This window comes from Pinus tabuliformis, chromosome 2_1 (assembly GCF_031772625.1).
Source record: "Pinus tabuliformis cultivar Carrire ecotype Pingquan chromosome 2_1, CPIR1, whole genome shotgun sequence".
In the NCBI taxonomy this organism is placed as follows: domain Eukaryota; kingdom Viridiplantae; phylum Streptophyta; class Pinopsida; order Pinales; family Pinaceae; genus Pinus; species Pinus tabuliformis.
In genome coordinates this window covers 136,481,725-136,500,591 of record NC_142299.1, presented here as the reverse complement: position 1 = coordinate 136,500,591, position 18,867 = coordinate 136,481,725, and the positions used below count along the sequence as shown (strand labels likewise).

General features: G+C 37.5%; 1 pseudogene; it reads right to left on the bottom strand.

The window, feature by feature from the left end:
- Positions 1–9,289: 9,289 nt before the first annotated feature.
- LOC149199139 (putative carbohydrate esterase At4g34215 pseudogene) lies at positions 9,290–10,075 on the bottom strand (annotated as a pseudogene).
- Positions 10,076–18,867: the final 8,792 nt, after the last annotated feature.

Sequence of the window (18,867 nt, the reverse complement as noted above, 5' to 3'; positions counted from 1 at the left end):
TGTGACCATTGAACTGATGTGTTTGCCTATTCTCCCACATCACTCTACAATGGTGGAGCTGTTTGATGAGGGGATGATGGACAGTCACTTGTGACAGTGACCGCATTCGTCTGTGATTGCGCAGCTCCATCACTAAAGTATGATGAGCAAGGCTTGGGCTCATATTTATTCTTCGGTTTGACATATTTGATAAGGCAATACTCAAGTCTATCAATGAGATATTGAAACTCCATCTCGCTTTTTGGAGCTTGAAACTGCAAAACACGGAAGCGCTGGAAAAAATCATCAGGTGATTCATGCGGAGCCTTTCATTGTTGTAACAGTTGGTGGTCAAGATGCTCTGGATCAAAATGATGGAAAGTATCTTCAATGAGATCACAAAAGTGCTCAAGTGAGTGCATGCTGTTAGCTGGTAGGTTGCACAACCACCGTAGTGGAGATTCGCGAAGTATGTATGCAAGCAACAGACTGGCCTGTTCATTAGAACATTCTTCATCCTCATGAAGCATGGCAAGGAAGTCATGTAAGAACACAGGCTAGGCCACTGTGCCTTCATCATCATACATGTATTTAGACAAGAGATCTGTAAGGACCATGTTCAGACTATGTACACATTTAAAAAAAAAAAAAAAAAAAAAAAAAAAAAAACCAGCAATGGCAACTAGAAAGGAAACGCATTGAAATTCAAATTTATTTAGCACACACATTCTTGCCACTCATTTCAGGAAACATACCCTAACATTTTCATACCTTTAACTAAGATCAATAGTAATGAAATACATATGTACCGTTCACCAGAAGGCGAGACTCCGCTTGCTCTGCTGTTGCTGGTATTCCCTAGTAGCTGGTCACCTCTGCGAGTGAATGATGACGCACTTGATCCAAATGTGAAGACTCACCGGTTAACCTCCTAGCCTACTCCTTGGGTACTCTTCTTCCCCGCGGACCCCCGAGCTGCAATGGGGTTGTACAATGGAGACAAGCACTAGCTGGTAGAGGAGAGCACACCTTGGCTCAAGAATCCCCTCTCTAATTCCTCTACCTCACCAAACTCACTATAGCTTCGTAATCACTGCTCTCACAACATCTCATCCATCCAACAATAGGGTTCCCAAAAGTCCCTTTTCCAATGGCTTGCCCCTTCTTTTATAGGAGTCCTCATAGGTGACACATGTCATGTCACGCATAATTAATTATTTTGTTATAATTCAATAACTTGATTATTCGCCCACCCATGTGTCATTCTCACATCAAGGTCTCCTAAAATTATTTACTTAAATTTTTATTTAAAACTAATATTTTCCTCACCTCAACAAGATTCCTATTTCTTCTCCTAGTTGTCTCTTTATTCCCCCCTTTTATTCCTTAATTTATGTTCATTACTTGAAGTCAATTAATGAGTCAAGATTTTATCCCCAATCTACTCCCTAATTTAACTCAGGTTATCTCCTAGATGGATATTCTTATGTTAGTTTTTGACACATGGAGCTTCTCTACTTTTCTCTAAATTTAATTTATTAGTCTCATTTTAATTCACCTTCCCCTTTTTTAATTAGGTTTAAGTTAGTTTAGGATTAATCTGTATCCTTACTATTATGTTTGTCTTTCCCCTTTTTCCTAATTAAACCACATAATCTTCCTAGTATTTTCCAAATGGGACGGGTAGAGTTTTTAAGGTACTTTATTTTAATTCTTCCTATGATCCTCCTTATTCCAAGTTTTATTTTTGATTTAATTACATTGGTTTCTAATCATCATTTACGCTTGATGTAAATTTACCTAGTTTTCATTCATTGCTTATATTTATTTATTATTATTTATTTTTAATGATTCCAAGGATGCCAAGTTTGGTTGTGCCCTTCAAGAACTTCCCTAGAAGTTCCAAGGGTGCCACACCTAATAGCTTATTTGTGATGTCAAGGGTGCCAGTTTGGTTGTGCCCTTCAAGAACTTCCCTAGAAGTTCCAAGGGTGCCACACCTAATAGTTTATTTGTGATGTCACGGGTGCCAACTTGGTTGTGCCCTTCAAGAACTTCCCTAGAAGTTCCAAGGGTGCCACACCTAATAGTTTATTTGTGATGCCAAGGGTGCCAAGTTGGTCGTGCCCTTCAAGAAATTCCCCTGAAGTTCCAAGGGTGCCACACCACTTGCCCTTCAAGCATCCAGTGATTACGAGGGGAAAGTTTAGTGCAACGTCATAGACCACTGTCATCTCTTATGTTGCCTGCTACAGTGAGACTAATGGTGTCAGGGATCAAGGAATCTGCCTTGATGCGCGCCCCCCGGTAAAGTCCTCATGAGCAAACCAACTTTGGAACCTACCCTCATGGCATCGTGATCTTCAAGGCGAAGGTGTTTCAACCCTTCCAGCCCAAGTCACGGCGGGAGTGCTAGTGGGTGAGATCAGGGACTCTGTCCCACCCCTCCCATGTAGTTCCATCCACTTGTACAACCCCATCACCCATATGTGAGTCATTCGGTCAAGCAACTAATCTGTGCCTACAACCATTAATATATCATCAGAATATAGTTAAACATATATGGCAAATTCCAAGATCGACTTAGACTTTCACAGATAAAGTAATATAAATTTTCATCAAACCAGGTGTCATCGACATGTCATATGCGAGTGCCTCTTATGGTTCCCTGCCATACTCAATAATCATCAGTAACACGGTTTCTCAATGTTAGTCAATTATCATAATAGCATCATTAACAATTCCTGGTCATTCTCATCATTGTCCATTGTAAGTCTGAACTAAAGGAAGTAGGTAACATAGGGGACACATCCCTTATGGCTATCATCAATAGTCATCAATGGAAACATACATATTAATTAAGCTATCAACATCGTAACATCGTAGAAATATACCTATCCATAAAATTTATCCTCATTAAGCCTTTAGTAGAGCGCATACATATTCTTTACTACCCTCATCATAATTTCAAATAGAGACCACTTAACTATTAATATTGAAATCATGAGAATACTGATAGAGATACATAACCATTCATGCTACCATAATATCAATGGATAGCATTCATAAACATCACAACCATGAATATCTCAATCACTAATAATAGTGTCATGGGTCCAGATCTTCAATCTGAGGTCCTCGAAGAATAGAGTGTCTAAGATAATGTCGTATTAGGGTTAGGAAGCTAGAGTGGGCACTACATACTCCCCCTCTTACCAATGGACTTCGTCCCGAAGTCCTTAGAACATAAAGGAGAAACGGCGACACATAATCTTAGGAACCCTTCCTGAAACTCTTGCCAACCTTCTGGTGGGCAGGTTAAAATTTTCCCAAGGTATCTATAACACGAATTCCGTTATAACTGAAGGACTATATTTGGGAAACATTGCAACCCACTTTTTATATAAATGTACAAAACATACATTATAGATATTATTAAAATTAATAGTTAAAGGAAGCGTCATACATAAACTTTTCCAACAAAATCATCATAATCAAAATCCCAACTAATTAAAGCAACAATTAATAACACCCACCTTCATTCAATTTACAAATTGACTAATTTAGGAGAAATCTCTCTAGTTTTATTCATTCAATCATGAAATTAAGATAGCAATAATTTTGTATTAACTCAAATTCATAGGGGATGTCTATGCCTTTTTCATAGGAGGAACTACCCACCTTAAGCTTGGACTTCAATATTTGTAATGGTCAATAATAATTGTGTTAATTATTGTTTGATATTTCACCTATGACGTAATCCACCTTTGTTTACCATGTTCTAAATCTTCAATTTTTGTTGGGAACTACAATCAGTACTTTGAAAATAAACATATGCCACTGCTTGCTAGGGCGACCTAACAATGCCTGCTACACCTTCTTAGAGACTTGATTTACCTTCATGATCCATGTTCTGAAAGTCCAAAGTTGTACAACTACCATTAGCACTTTAAAATAATGCATACCACTCCTTTCTAGTGGATACCTAATGGTACACACTATCTAGAGATAAAATAAGATGTTAACTACATAGAACGTAATCATCACTTGCAATGAATGAGTAGTCCAAACCTTCATCCCTTCAAACCCAGCTACCCTACTTCCTTTCGCTAGGGTAAGCGAGTGAGGCTATCTGGGGCCTATCTTCATTTAATCCTATTGAATCTAATGATATGTAATACAAGGCTTGCACCAATCATTTAAAAATCAGAATTCATCCATAATTGAATCCTCAAAGATAAAAGAGATATCTAGACCAATGTGCATCTCAATAGAAGTTTAAATTTTGAAACAGCATGCCAAAAGAAGAGAGCAAACTAGAATAAAGCTGCATTCCTTACCCAATATATATAAGATATTTCTAATCAGAAATTGAATATATTAGGAATGTAACCTACTTAACAGAACTTCAGATAGAATGGGTGGTCAGAGAATTCAGTCAAATCAGTAAGTTTACCTGGCATAAATGCAGGGCTGTGTCATCAGGAGCTTCTATTGTTAAACGAAGATCCCTTGAACAACCAAATCTACAGTATTTCCTTTTGTTCATGGTGTATTTATGCCACATTTGGAACTCAGAACCATAACCATGTATCACTTTATTTATCCTCATTCAATAAAGTTAAACATACTACTCAGTACATACCAACAAAATATTTCATAAACATAACTTTTGCTCATAAACTTCCATAATTTTTGCTCATAAACTTCCAACTCTCGTTCAACAATGTTCATGTAAACTTTCATTAAATAAGCATTTAAACTAACAAATATATTTCTTAAATTTCTATAACTTTGGCAAATACTTCCAAGCCATCATTTTCAACAACTTTCATATAAACTTTAAATAAACATTTAACAACCTTCATGGAAGCTTCCTTTAAATACAATTTGGGCTAAATAAAAATTTCGTTGACCACATTAGGGATTCTGCCCTACATATTGAAACACAAGCACTTCAAAAGTAATTATATGGACACGCTAAAATCTCTTTTCCTATTTTTTAACATTATCTAGACCTAAAGTTCAATATATGGTTGCATGAGTACTTGAATACACTTACATGAATGCAATTGCAAAATATCTAGAGATATATTGATATCTCCACCTCTCCTCATTCGGTCTTCTTCGTTTCTTTCACCATGTTTCGTTTTTAATAACAACTCACCATTTCAACTAAAATTTATTACAAAATTCCGAAAAGAAACACAAAAGCTGCACCAAAATTGTATTCAAGGGTTTTTTTTTTTTTTTTTTTTCACGCATTGCTCAAAACCTTGTAATGTGCCTGCAACATTATCTAGCATATATATATATATATATATATATATATATATATATATCTATCTATATAGATATATATATATATATATATATATATATATATATATATATATATATATATATATATATATATATCTATATAGATATATATATATATATATATATCTATATATATATCTATATATATATATATATATATATATATATATATATATATATATATCTATATAGATATATATATATATATATATATCTATATATATATCTATATATATATATATATATATATATATATATATATATATATATATATATCATAGAGAAGAAAACCAAAATGACCATAACACACAAAAGACTTGTTAAATCTTGAGAATTTATAAAATTTTTATAATATAATCACCCAACAATAGAAACAATATACCAAAATTCAAAAAGTCTTAATTAAACAAAACTGAAAAGTTTTTATAAGAAAATACAATTTTAAGTGTTGACACCTTCTAGCATAGATGTCAAGGGATATGTTTCAAATATTCTATGGTAGAAAGGCAAAATCAAGAATATTTTACTCAGGATTACAAAATCTTAGTTTAATTGATTAAGTTAGATAGAAGTTAACTTCCATAAACAAATTATAGTAATACGACATCACATTTGTAACATAGATATAAATTATATTGAAAAGACTATAATTCCTATTTTATAAATTATTATATGCGAAACCCTCATTATATCAAATATCGTTACTCTTTTTTGAATTATATCATAAGTGTATTGAGGTATATCATAAGTGTATTACCATATGCTTGGAATAGACATATAGCAATATTATATTGTCCAACGATATTTCTTCCACATCATTTTTTTTTAGCACTCTTTAACTCCCATGGAAGGATGCCTCACTTGTTTTGTGTATAAATACACAAATCAAGCTTTAATTTATATCACCTCACCATGTGATCTTATTGATTAATTATAAGAAGTCTTATTTTACCTCTTGGGCATGTTTGTGCAATTCCATTTTTATACACTTATACTTGGCTTTTAAACTTTCTTTAACATACTAGATGTAACTCTTTAGCACACTTACGTGGATTGTAAATTTGGAAAAGATTTGGTTTGATCATTAACCTTAAAAAAAATTTAGGCCCTTGTGTCATCCATCTTGTGATAGAAAATAGGAGAAGACATGTTTTTTCTTTACACACCAACTTGAATCATGATTATATTATTCAATCATGAACTAATACAATATAAATGTATATAAACTTTTCAGCAAAGCGTCAGTTATCTCTTTGGGGAAAAGTTATCCCTTGGGAAAAGGTTCTCTTTGGAATAATGAATAGTCAGTTCTCTCTTTGGGGAAAAGTTATCTCTTTGGAATAATTTATTCAGCTAAAAGTCAGTTCTCTTTGGGATAATTTATTCTGCTAAGAGATAATTTAATAGCTAAAAAGACCCTTTGAGAAAATTGAGAAAAAGATATCTATTTGGCATAATTTATTCAGCAAAGATGCTCCTGAGATAATTGAGAGAATTTATGTAGCAAAGAGACTCTCGAGATAATTTATGCAGGCTAAGAGACCGTTGAGAAATGGAAACTTTGAGAAAGAGACTCTCGAAATAATTTATGCAGCAAAGAGACAGTTGAAAATGGAGTGCTTAATAAGCAAAGATACTACTTGGGATAAGTTATTCAGCAAAGAGACTGAACTGCTCATGGTATAATTAACCTAGCCATGAGACTATTTGAGGGGATTTGTTAGCAAAAAGACGGTCGAGATAATTTATTCTACAAAGAGGAAGCGAAGAGACTGGCGAGATAATTTATTCAACAAAAAGCAAATTGTGAAATGGAATATTTTATTGAGCAAGGAGAATACTTGGGATAACTTACTCAGCAAAAAGACTAACTGCTCATGGAGTACTTCATCCAGCAGAGGGACTATTTGGGCTAAGTTATTCAGAAATTAGACTGTTGAGAAAATTCTATTTGAGATAAGTCATTTAGTAAGTCTGATCTCATATTGATTAAAACTTGAATGTTAAATATGAAAATTATGCCTTTTTTTTTTTTATATGATGTCCAAAGCTACAATTTATAAATGATCGAGTTTTATAAAAAAAGCATTCAATAGCAATACAACCAGCCTTATCACAAAACAAGCTTATTTTCTACAAATCTGTCCCTTGCAAATTTTTCGACCTAAATACTAAAATCAGAGAAGAGGCAAAGTTAAATATCCTGTAACCTGATGCAAAAGCTTCAATTTTAGATAACAGCTTAAATATGAATAATGACTTTCAGTGTCTAAAGAAAGGCATGAAAATATTTACCAAACTTCCGTGATATAGTTGATCAAAAGGCAAAGCCATAGAGCTTAAGGCACCTTTCAAATGAAGTGTGCACTTTGGTGTCTACTCTGAAGTCTGTGGCTTCTACAATCAAAGCCTGACCCCCTATCCCACGTAATTGTGATTAAACCACTAAATGGCAAGCTATCTTCCGGACGAAAATGAGATTCACCTCATAATATTCTATTTATCACACGGCCAATAAACTCCTGCCTCCTAAACAACAAATGCTTTAGTACAAACCATCATTTAAATACGTGTGTAGGGCCTCTAAAATTTAAATACAGGCTCCTGGATTTGCGAATGCTTAAACATGAATAGTGGTTTGCAAAACCTGCCATAAACACCACACCTTACTGCCTCCTGTCCATATCAAAGGAAATTGATTCAATGCCCTTTACTACAACTTCATAATTCCTAGAACTGGGCATATTACTACCAGAAATTGAGCGTTTGGAATCTCCAGAGTTTATCGGACAACTTCGCTGAGCTCCGGTGTTCCATAATGCAACTGAACCCAAGTTATTGGCAGAAGACGGAGATCTATTAGTCTCAACTACTGCTTGTCTGCTGCTTGAAACCACAGTTTGCCTTGTTTTGTTATCGTGTCTAGCACTGGATAACCGTATGTGCTGTGAATCTCTAAGTCCTTTGCCTGCCTCTGCCGTGGCATTTCATATTTGGGCACTTCATCCTGATCACCTTCTGCGTGGCATGCTGATATGGCAACAATCAATTTTCCATCGCAACACAATGCAGTTTTTGGAAATACTGCTAAGCAGATTTGTCTAGAATAGATAATCACGCAAAAGCAAGAACTATCAGTTGCATATATGAAAATGGAGCATAGGGATTATGGTGGCTGTTTGTGTTCAATTTATCATCGTCCTATCAATGCTATCGAAATAGCCTCTTTTTTTTTTTTTCCTCTTCACTACTTCAAAGAAAAACAGGGCGTTTCAGGCCTGCCTCCATGCATCACTCATTCGAATCGATTGTCTTCCTCACGAAAGAAATTTTGTCAAAAGAATAAGAATAAACCCCATCAAAACTCTCACCAAAACATACTCTCACTAGAGATCGATCTTCTTCCTTTAGTAACGGAAAGCATTTTTTAATTTGGATTTTCTACGTTTGATGAAATAACTCTGAACTTCCAGCAAATTAACAGTAATGCTGATTACAATCCAGTGAAATATTCTCATGCTTGGTAGATCCCTAGCTTCGACTTCTAAAATCTTCAAGCGGGTAGTCATTTCTTACCGCATCTATGTCGTTGTCGACAAGGGTAGTAACAGGGGAGAGGGAGCCGCCTACAAACAACCGGTCGATGCTTTGATCACTTGCTGTTGTCTAGAAAATTATCCTATGAATGCAAGTTTAGCCAACACCAAATTTCCTGAATTTTGGTTTCATGAAGACTATATCTCTAGTTTGAAGCTACAAAGTAGAGGAACTACTGCTCCCAAGAATGGGGGAACCCATTGCTTGGTTTCCCCTTTTTTCAGAGCAGGGAAACTGGTACGAAATGCTCCTAGTTTGACCAGGAAGACATCAGGATTGAGGAGTGCGTTGGGGGCATTTAAAATCCCTCATTTTGGGTGTCACTCATGTGGTGTTCTTGGCAGTGTTCTTGAAGTGTTGCCCTCCACATGATGGAAACTTCTCAAAGCTCCTAGATGAAAAGGAGATCCGGATGTTGCAGATCAGAGCGGAAATCATGGATAAGTCTCTCAAGATTATGCTTATAACTATTAGCATTCTTCTCAGATTCTGTATCACTTTTGCCTTGATACCACAGAAATGCTCTCAGAACACCTCCATGATTGAGAGCTGCCTTGGTTCTAGTTATCATATTCTTGTAGAGTGTGTTGCCCTTTTCCCATTCTTTGATCGCGGCACCTCCAATGGCACAGGGAACTAAACCAATATGAGCTTTTTCGGGATCTTTATAATGCTTCAGTATAGTGTTTGCAAATATCATTCCAGGACCTACTCCACACACTTTGTGTTTATCTATATCGGCATGCAAAGGAACATGAGCTTGCTCCCAATGAAGATGTGAGTTGAGCCTGAGAATTGAAGGGTGTGCTTTGCATTCTGGAGGAAGGAAATGATCCCAATGAGAACCATGAACTCCTCCCCTGCCCGACATGTTGCTCTGTCCTGAGAGAACGAAGATATCCATTTTCACTGCCTTAACAGTAGTAACTGTTCTTAGGCATTATATATAGAGCCAGATACGATCAACATTACATCCTGTCACATATCACGCACATAGATTCAGATTTTTTTTTTGACAGCGAGCTAACAGTCAAGGGCATTTGGGTCAACAATGGGCTGAGCCGGAACCCCATCCGTTGGGCTAACATTATCCACTCTGTCAGCATACCTGTCGCTGCAAATTCTGGGTAGGAAGTCCGTAAACCGTAAGAATTGCCTGAGTTGATTAATGCCCTCAAATTTGTCTGAATCCGGCAAATTATAGATCTGAGTGATCCGCTGTTAGGTTTGTATTGATGATCCCCGACACCATTAGTCTCACTATAGCAGGCAACATAAGAGATGATAGTGGTCTATGACGTTGCACTATATTTTCCCTTCGTAATCACTGGATGCTTGAAGGGCAAGTGGTGTGGCACCCTTGGAACTTCAGGGGAATTTCTTGAAGGGCACGACCAACTTGGCACCCTTGGCATCACAAATAAACTATTAGGTGTGGCACCCTTGGAACTTCTAGGGAAGTTCTTGAAGGGCACAACCAAACTGGCCCCCTTGACATTACAAATAAGCTATTAGGTGTGGCACCCTTGGAACTTCTAGGGAAGTTCTTGAAGGGCACAACCAAACTTGGCATCCTTGGAATCATTAAAAATAAATAATAATAAATAAATATAAGCAAGGAATGAAAACTAGGTAAATTTACATCAAGAGTAAATGATGATTAGAGACCAATGTAATTAAATCAAAAATAAAACTTGGAATAAGGAGGATCATAGGAAGAATTAAAATAGAGTACCTTAAAAACTCTACCCTTCCCATTTTGGAAAATACTAAGAAGATTATGTGGTTTAATTTGGAAAAAGGGGAAAGACAAACATAATGGTAAGGATAAAGATTAATCCTAAACTAATTTAAAAATAATTAAGAAAGGAGAAGGTGAATTAAAATGAGAATAATAAATTAAATTTAGAGAAATGTAGAGAAGCTCCATGTGTCAACAACCAACATAAGAATATCCATCTAGGAGATAACTTGAGTTAAATTAGGGAGTAGATTGGGGATAAAATCTTGACTCATTAATTGACTTCAAGTAATGAACACAAATCAAGGAATAAAAGGGGGGAATAAAGAGACAACTAGGAGAAGAAATAGGAATCTTGTTGAGGTGAGGAAAATATTAGTTTTAAATAAAAATTTAAGTAAATAATTTTGGGAGACCCTTGATGTGAGAATGACACATGGGTGGGTGAATAATCAAGCTATTGAATTATAAAAAAAATAATTAATTATGCATGACATGACAAGTGTCACCTATGAGGACTCCTATAAAAGAAGGGACAAGCCATGGAAGAGGGGACTTTTTGGGAACCCTATTGTTGGATGGATAAGATGTTGTGAGAGCAGTGATTACGAAGCTATAGTGAGTTTAGTGAGGTAGAGGATTTAGAGAGGGGACTCTTGAGCCAAGGTGTGCTCTCCTCTACTAGCTAGTGCTTGTCTCCATTGTACAACCCCATTACAGCTCGAGGGTCCGCGGGGAATAAGAGTACCCAAGGAGTAGGCTGGGAGGTTAACCGGTGGGTCTTCGCATTCAGATAAAGGCGTCATCATTCACTCGCGGAGGTGACCAGCTACAAGGGAATACCAACAACAACATAGCAAGTGGAGTCTCGCCTTCTGGTGAACGGTACATATGTATTTCATTACTATTGATCTTAGTTAAAAAGTATGAAAATGTCATCGTATGTTTCCTGAAAGGAGTGGCAGGAATGTGTGTGTTAAATAAATTTGAATTTCAATGCGTTTCTTTCTGGTTGTATTTGCTGTAAAAAAAAATAAAAAAAAAATTATATAGTCTGGAGAGTTATGGTCCTCACACTTGGTATTCTATGTTCCTTTGCATGCCGATATAGATAAAAAAAAAATGTGTACATAGTCTGAACATGGTCCTTACAAGATCAAAGAACTCCCTCGTGATGTGGACAGGTTGGCATGTGAAAAACATCATGGAGGGTTGAGTTTGCAAGACTCCATGATAGACGTTCAAAGGTTCAAAACAGGATGAGAGGACATAGCTTGTCATCTAGCCCTCCTTCTAGCACCAAAAATGTTGATGGTGTTGGACCTGCCAACAAGTCAGGGGATCTCTCCAGTAGGAAGTCCCAATTAGACCTCAGACCGTTTGGTGTAGGAGTCCCAGTAGTGGATCGTATGGTATCGCTTTGACCGCAGTTTCACATAGAGGCAAGCATGTGGCTTAGAAGGGAACACACGAGTAAAGATGCATCACAAACTGGAAAGCAAGTTAGCTAACACTCCAAAGTGATGGTTAAACCAACAACACATTTTTGTAAGATTCATACATACTTATACAGAATAGTCCATACGTGCATGCGTAAGCAAACATATACATATATCATTTAAAGTAAACAAGATAGCTGGTATACAATATGACATATGCATGAAATGTGCTGGTTTTGTTATATTAAGAGGTGTAAGTTCCAGTCATGCAATACATCCATGTCCAACCACTAGTTCTGACAACGGAACGTTACAGTCACAACCGCCTACTCTCCAAAGAGATATACTAGCTCTGCACAGTGGAGAAGCCAATGCTTGTTACAATACTATCCAAGCTCTCTCTAAGATACTCCTATCAGATGCTTGGCTGACCAAAAGCCTATATAATGAGTTATGAGGTTCTATTTATAGCAAAGGTTGGGGTGACTCTTGACATTCCCCTTTGTGACTCTTCATCTACCCTCATGACTCTTCACCTACTACATGACTGTTACATCCAACTATCGACACTTGGAATTTCACTTTAAATGACATTACATTACAATGCACATGTACCCATGTGAGACAAAATGGCTTGATAAAGCCATTCAAAGCTTCAATGATACTCGGAATGTTGTGGTGAGACCAACTCTTTGACATGCTTGTGATGGTCAATGGTGGCAAACTAATGCCAAGCTTGGTCGTCCGTGATGGTGTTTGTGCACTCAATGGTGACATCTTGCTGAAGCGAAATCTTGCCTCCGTGGCATCTGTGTACACTGGTATGTTTCCTTTGTTGGATTAGGGGGTCCTAATCCAAGTTCAGAGTTAAGGTTAGCCAAAAAAATCCCTACACTACTGGCCCTTTCAACACCAATCCGCAGAGCGCAGACTGAAGTCTCACTCGAAGCATGGGGGATGCTGGAACCAAGTTTCAACACCCATAGATTAGTGTAATGTCATTTTATGCCCTAATTCTACCTTCTCACAGATCAATAAGCTTTTTAGGGCATATCAATATACTTCCCTTAATCAACCTTTTATACCCTCACAAAGGTCTGTGTCTGCCTTTTGCGGACTCTAAACAAGCAAAGCAACGACTTACGTGCTTTTGTAATTACTCCTACTTCCATATTTACCCAGATCAGCTTAGGTACCTGATAACTTTAACATGTATTAAGATATTCTTCACGTAAATAGATATTATTACTTGTGTTCAGATAACAATGCAAAACATACGGATTCATGCATCAATATAGTATTAAATCATAAACCCAATATTCATCATAACATAATCAAATTTATTCATTACTGAAGTAAATAGCCCAAACACAGATATATCTAGAATAATCTTCTTTATTAATGCTTCAAATCTTCTTGCAGACTCAAACTACCCTTCACACTCAGCTGCAGGCGTTCGCGCACTCAGCTACAGACTCTACTCTAGGCCTCTGCGCACTCAGCTGTAGAGCCTCTCTTCTACTCTAAGACTCTTCGCTCTTAGCTCCTATTAACCCATTACATTCGTCTACATCAACTACTGAACTTAGAACTGCCTTAGACTCTCTAAGAATTCCCTTTTTATGTTCACAGACCATGGGTAGATATTCTAAAGCCGACACAACTTACATTAAATAAGGGTAAAAACCTTTTATGAAATTTTACATCTACGCGCTCCGCGACCACAACTTGTGGAGACCTTACACTTTACATATAAAAAGCTTGGGCTTTATGCCCCAAAAATTGGGCTTTTAACCCTAAAATTAACCCTAGGGGACCCTATCCCAACAGGCCCCCAACACAAATATGGTGACTTGCCCCCGAGTCAATCTGTTGGCATAGATATCTTACTGCGAAGACCTCCCAACTCCATTTGTGCCACTGCAACTTTAGCTGTGCACTGCGTAGCTTCCTACTTGACCTACTCCACTAGCTGCTCCATTGCTGGTCCTGCACTATCTGCCTGGATCTTCTTCTGTGTGTTCTGTAGGCTAGCCAAATTCTCCCCAATGGTGGCAGAGTGCACATAGGCCTCATCCAGCCAAGGCCCCAATCTAGCCTTGAGGACTGCCTCTTTCCATTGCGCCACCTCCACCTATTCTTTCAGTTGCTTTGCCTCCTACAACTTTTCCAATCTCTGCGTGATAGCGACTATACGCATCGTCACTCTCACTTCATCATATTGCTGCTACAATTCCCTTGCCTCGGTATTTAACCTCTGCAGGTTGGGATATTCCCGCAGACTTGTAAGTACCTCCATCGATTACTCGAAGAGCATAGTGCATTATGTTGTTATTTGACCTCTAGTGGAGTTGAAGGCTGTGCCCTCAACTCAAGCTCTGTGATTTTAAGGTTCAGTTCAAACTGAACCTTCTCCATATATGTCCTTGCATCGTGCACACTTGCAGCCAGTTTCCGGATCTTGGCCTCCAAATATGCTTCTTCAGGGACGTGTTGTTTTGGAACAGTTCTGCATGATTCTCCTATCACTAGTGTAGTTTGCTTATTCTTCTCCTGAACCTTCTTCCATGCGTCTAGCATTTCTGTTTTCTCTATGACAATCTGTTCATTGTTGACCTTCTTGTTACACAACATTTTTCACTGTCCTGTACTCCCCATTTCACGATTCTGGAGGACCTCTACAATGAACCCTACATGCTTCCCCATCATGAAGAAACTCCCATTATGTCCCTTTTCATGAGCAGAACATTTCCGTTTTGCATCATTTCCCAAGAATCTTCCTTTTACCCTAGTTTGCAAGACTGACGCTAATGACCTGTTTCCTCCTTGCACTGATTTGTAGAGATTGAAACTAGGACTAGCATCATACAATGCTACTAAGCCTTTTCTCGGTCACATCAACCCTCTTTTGGAAATTTTTTAAAATATGGAGTCGAAGCTTCTAGGTATAGAAGCTTCATAATGGAGTCTGGTAAATGGTTGGGCTAAATGGAGCCGAAGAAGTCAGTTTGGGCTCCTTTCCCCTATTAGGATGGAACAAACCCAAGAGATAAGGCCTTCTCCCATGATAAGAGGAACCATCTCACTTCCATCCAAGTTATATAAACCCCTCCTTTTACAAGCTAAACTAGTTTCAATGTTAGTATTTTTGGAGCTTGAATAATTAGCAAGACATCTATAACTTGTAACTCTCTAGTTTATGTTTGAGGGATAATAGTGTGTTTGGTTTGGTTTGAGACTAAAGGGAAGAAGCCTTAAAACATCCATTGTTGGGGCTATCCATGAGATGCTAGAAGTGTGGGAACCAGAGACCAACAATGTCAAGGGATTAGTTGTAATCTCTTTCTGAACTTATATGAATACAACTATTGATTGATTTCCTACATTAAGTGTTATCTTACATTTGATGGCTTAAGATTCCTTGACCTTTTAAGTAGGTGGAATGCAATTTGTATGCTATCACATTTGTTGTTGTTTTTTGTTTGCTTGTTTCAAGTATTCGAAGAAAGGAAACGAAAAGTAGCTGGAGTAAGGAAGTAGGATCATCACCAAGAGGAATAGTGTTCTAAGAAGTAGGCCCTCTTATTTGATTCTAGCTTAAGGAATTTTTCCATAGATTGTTTGTTTGTGGCTAGACCCGCTTTCTTGGGCTAGAGGAATTGTTTTTGTCTACACCGAGAATTTACCTGCACCATAAATTGGCGACTCCATTGGGGATCCAATCCTCTTGCTTGATTGATTTTTTCATTTCATGATTTGTGTGAACTTTTGTAGTGTCACCTTTTCCCTTTGGTTCTCTTTGCTTTACCTAGTTTACTGCTCTGAGTCTGAAATTTACAGTGGCAGGTCTAGTTTTGGCCTTTGATTTTTGTTTTTGTTTTTTCTTGAAATCCTTGGTCAGCGCTTTTAATTTTCTAACAGTTGCACCAATCAACGTGAGTTGCTCTAAAACATTTGTGCTGTACCCCCTTGTGGCGCTTGTTTTCAGTTAGGCAGTCGTGTCGATTCCTGTAGGTGAAGATAAGGGTTTCCCCTAGATGATAACCAGTGTGTCTTGCCCTCTTAATTTCTGCCTCTTAGCCTGTTTGAAGGCATATAAACACTATCCCACCCTTTGATGTGTTAAGTCTGGCCCTGTGTGAAGTTATTTTTTATTTTTTCTTTGAATCCCTCGATCAACGCTAGTTGTAGCCTGACCAGTTGTGCCGGTCTCTGAGTTAAGAAAAAAACAAAATTTCTCCCTTTCCAATGCCAGTGTGTCTTGACCCTCGACTCCCTTCTCCTGCCCAAAAGTGACTAGAATGCTTTGTTTGCTGGTTTTGATTGATTGATTGGCTCAAAGTTTCATTGCTTGATTTTTTGAGTTTTTTGGATGGTTTCTATGACCCTAAGCTTATCTAGGTCAATTATCGTTCATTTGTTTGTTTACTCATTATGTCAAGTTTTTGATTTGCTGCTTCATTTAATCCATATTTCAGTCGCAACATCTTCATTGCTTCATTTTCAATTGAATGAGTGAAAGAGTCTCGTTTGTTCCCTTATTTCGAGTGTCTCTTTTCTCTTTCCAAGCATAGATTACATTACTTGCTTTGTCGATTGAAGCATTTATGTGTTTGGTTTGTGTGATTCAGGGAAGAAGTTTCTTTTAGTTTCATTTATCATGCTTTGGATTTGATTGATGCTTGTTTATTTGACATTGCGAAATTTTCATTAAAGTGCTTTATGTGAAAGATTCATTTTTCATTTTATGAAAAGAAGAATATCATTCTAGTTTACTTAAGCGAAAATATTGCATTAGTAGCGTTATTGAGAAGCTAGAACTGCATCATCATAAGCATTGGAAATGAAATGAATCTTCTTATGTTGTTAAGGGAATATTAAGTGCATTTATGACATGTATTAGTGAAAGATTTCATTCTTTGCTTGCTGCATTGATTGTGTGCTCTCTATCCCTCAATTAGCATTAACTTTCATCAAATAAAGATTTCTTTTCTCATATCCCTGCATATAGGAGTTTTCACATGACAATGGTAGGGCCTTGGAATTGAAACCTATTTCAAGATCAACCGTTAAAATTTATTGAATTAACTTAAGGAAGCATTGAACCTTAACACTCACATTTAGTGGTCTAGGTTAGAGATGTGTTCCGGTGTCTTTAAAACTAGCAACTGTCGTTGACTTTAGGCAATGCTAGTACAGACTTGTGCTCCCCGTACCGTCACGTATATAAAGGGAGACCCCAATAGGTTTGCAATCCTTTATCCGTAGGAAGCCAAGTGTGCCTCCTTGTAAACGTGATACACTAAACACAACATTCAGGGAGATTGCCTGCCCGTACTTCTCGGTTCGCCAGGAGGTATTCTGCAGTTCACAGTGACTTGGTAATCCTTTTGCCTAGATTATATTGAGCAGTCCGTTTGATCTTTTTTGACTCTTTAAATTTGAAAATATAATCAAGCACTTATCCTTTCGAGCTTGTTAACTCCGAAAGCGACAAGAGTCACCTTTCGCCCTTTTCTCGACTCTTAAAATATGAAAAGGAAAAATTTTGTTTTAGTGTCTTAAAATTAACTACCCACGAAATATTCCTGGCTAAAGTTATCGTCCTTAGTGATTCTTTAGGGTCTATTCCAATGGAAACATTTCCAGAGTCTACAAGTCAAGGATTCCCTCAGATGGGAAACCTAGTCCTTTTCCTTCTTTTGGAAACGCTGGTGCTCCTTATATGGCAATGTTGTCCCTCCTTGGGTTAACCATTGGTTTACCTATCTAGTTATTTTCAACCACAGTGGTCCCAAGTGTCCCGAATCCTGTCCAGCCATCTCCTTCATTTGAATCACATCATGATGATTCTAAGGTTGACCTCTCACCTTCTTCCCCTATTTCTTCACCTTCCTCTTCTAATTTTCCCGGTGAAAGTTTGAAATCTACTAACCAGGAGGCTAAGAAGAAGAAGAAGAAGACGAAGAAGACAAGACAGATAAGCGAGAGGCTAACTGTGAAGCTATTTCTCCGAATGCACCTCTTGTAAACAAACCTTCTGATCCTCCACGAAATGTAAAATTCTCTTGCAGGCTATGTAAGGGTGGCCATCTCCTTAATTGTCCTGGAATTACCAGGATCTTAGAGGTATGGTATCAAGGCTTGAATCGACCATCCCCATCGACCTCTAGATATCATGTCGATGCTACACCTTCAGCTAATGATGGTAAGAAGGAGGGAAAGATTAGATTCCCCTGTAGGTTATGTGAAGGGAATCATCTTCTTCACCTTTTTCCTCCTATGGATAAAGATTCTAAAATTTTGGAAAACCTTACAACTCATCAAGGCCAACTTCCTGTTGGTTATCATAGGCTTTCTTCTGACCCTATACTAGTTGGTAAAGAGATTGACATGGATTCATCTCTTGCCCATCCCACTCTTCATGAGCATCGCTCTCTTGTGTCTGTTCCCGACCAACCATTGGTAAAAAAGAGCGTCGACTTGGCTCCGCCTTCAGTTGTTCACTCTGTTCCCAAAGAGAGTAGTGATGATCATACTTATGATGTTCTTCTCATCTCCTCAGATTCTCATGAATCAAAGAGTGACCCTCCCTTCCCAGTTGTTCAGGAGAGTCCTTCTCCTATTCCTGTAGAGCATGGGGGCAATCAGATGATGCCCCCACCAAGTAGTTTTGTTGTTTCTTTTGATTGGAGTCGATTAACTGATTTTTTCCTTCCATCTAATGTGCCTTTCCAGATCATAGTACAATTCTATAATATGGTAGTACATGGCACTATATTAGATGAA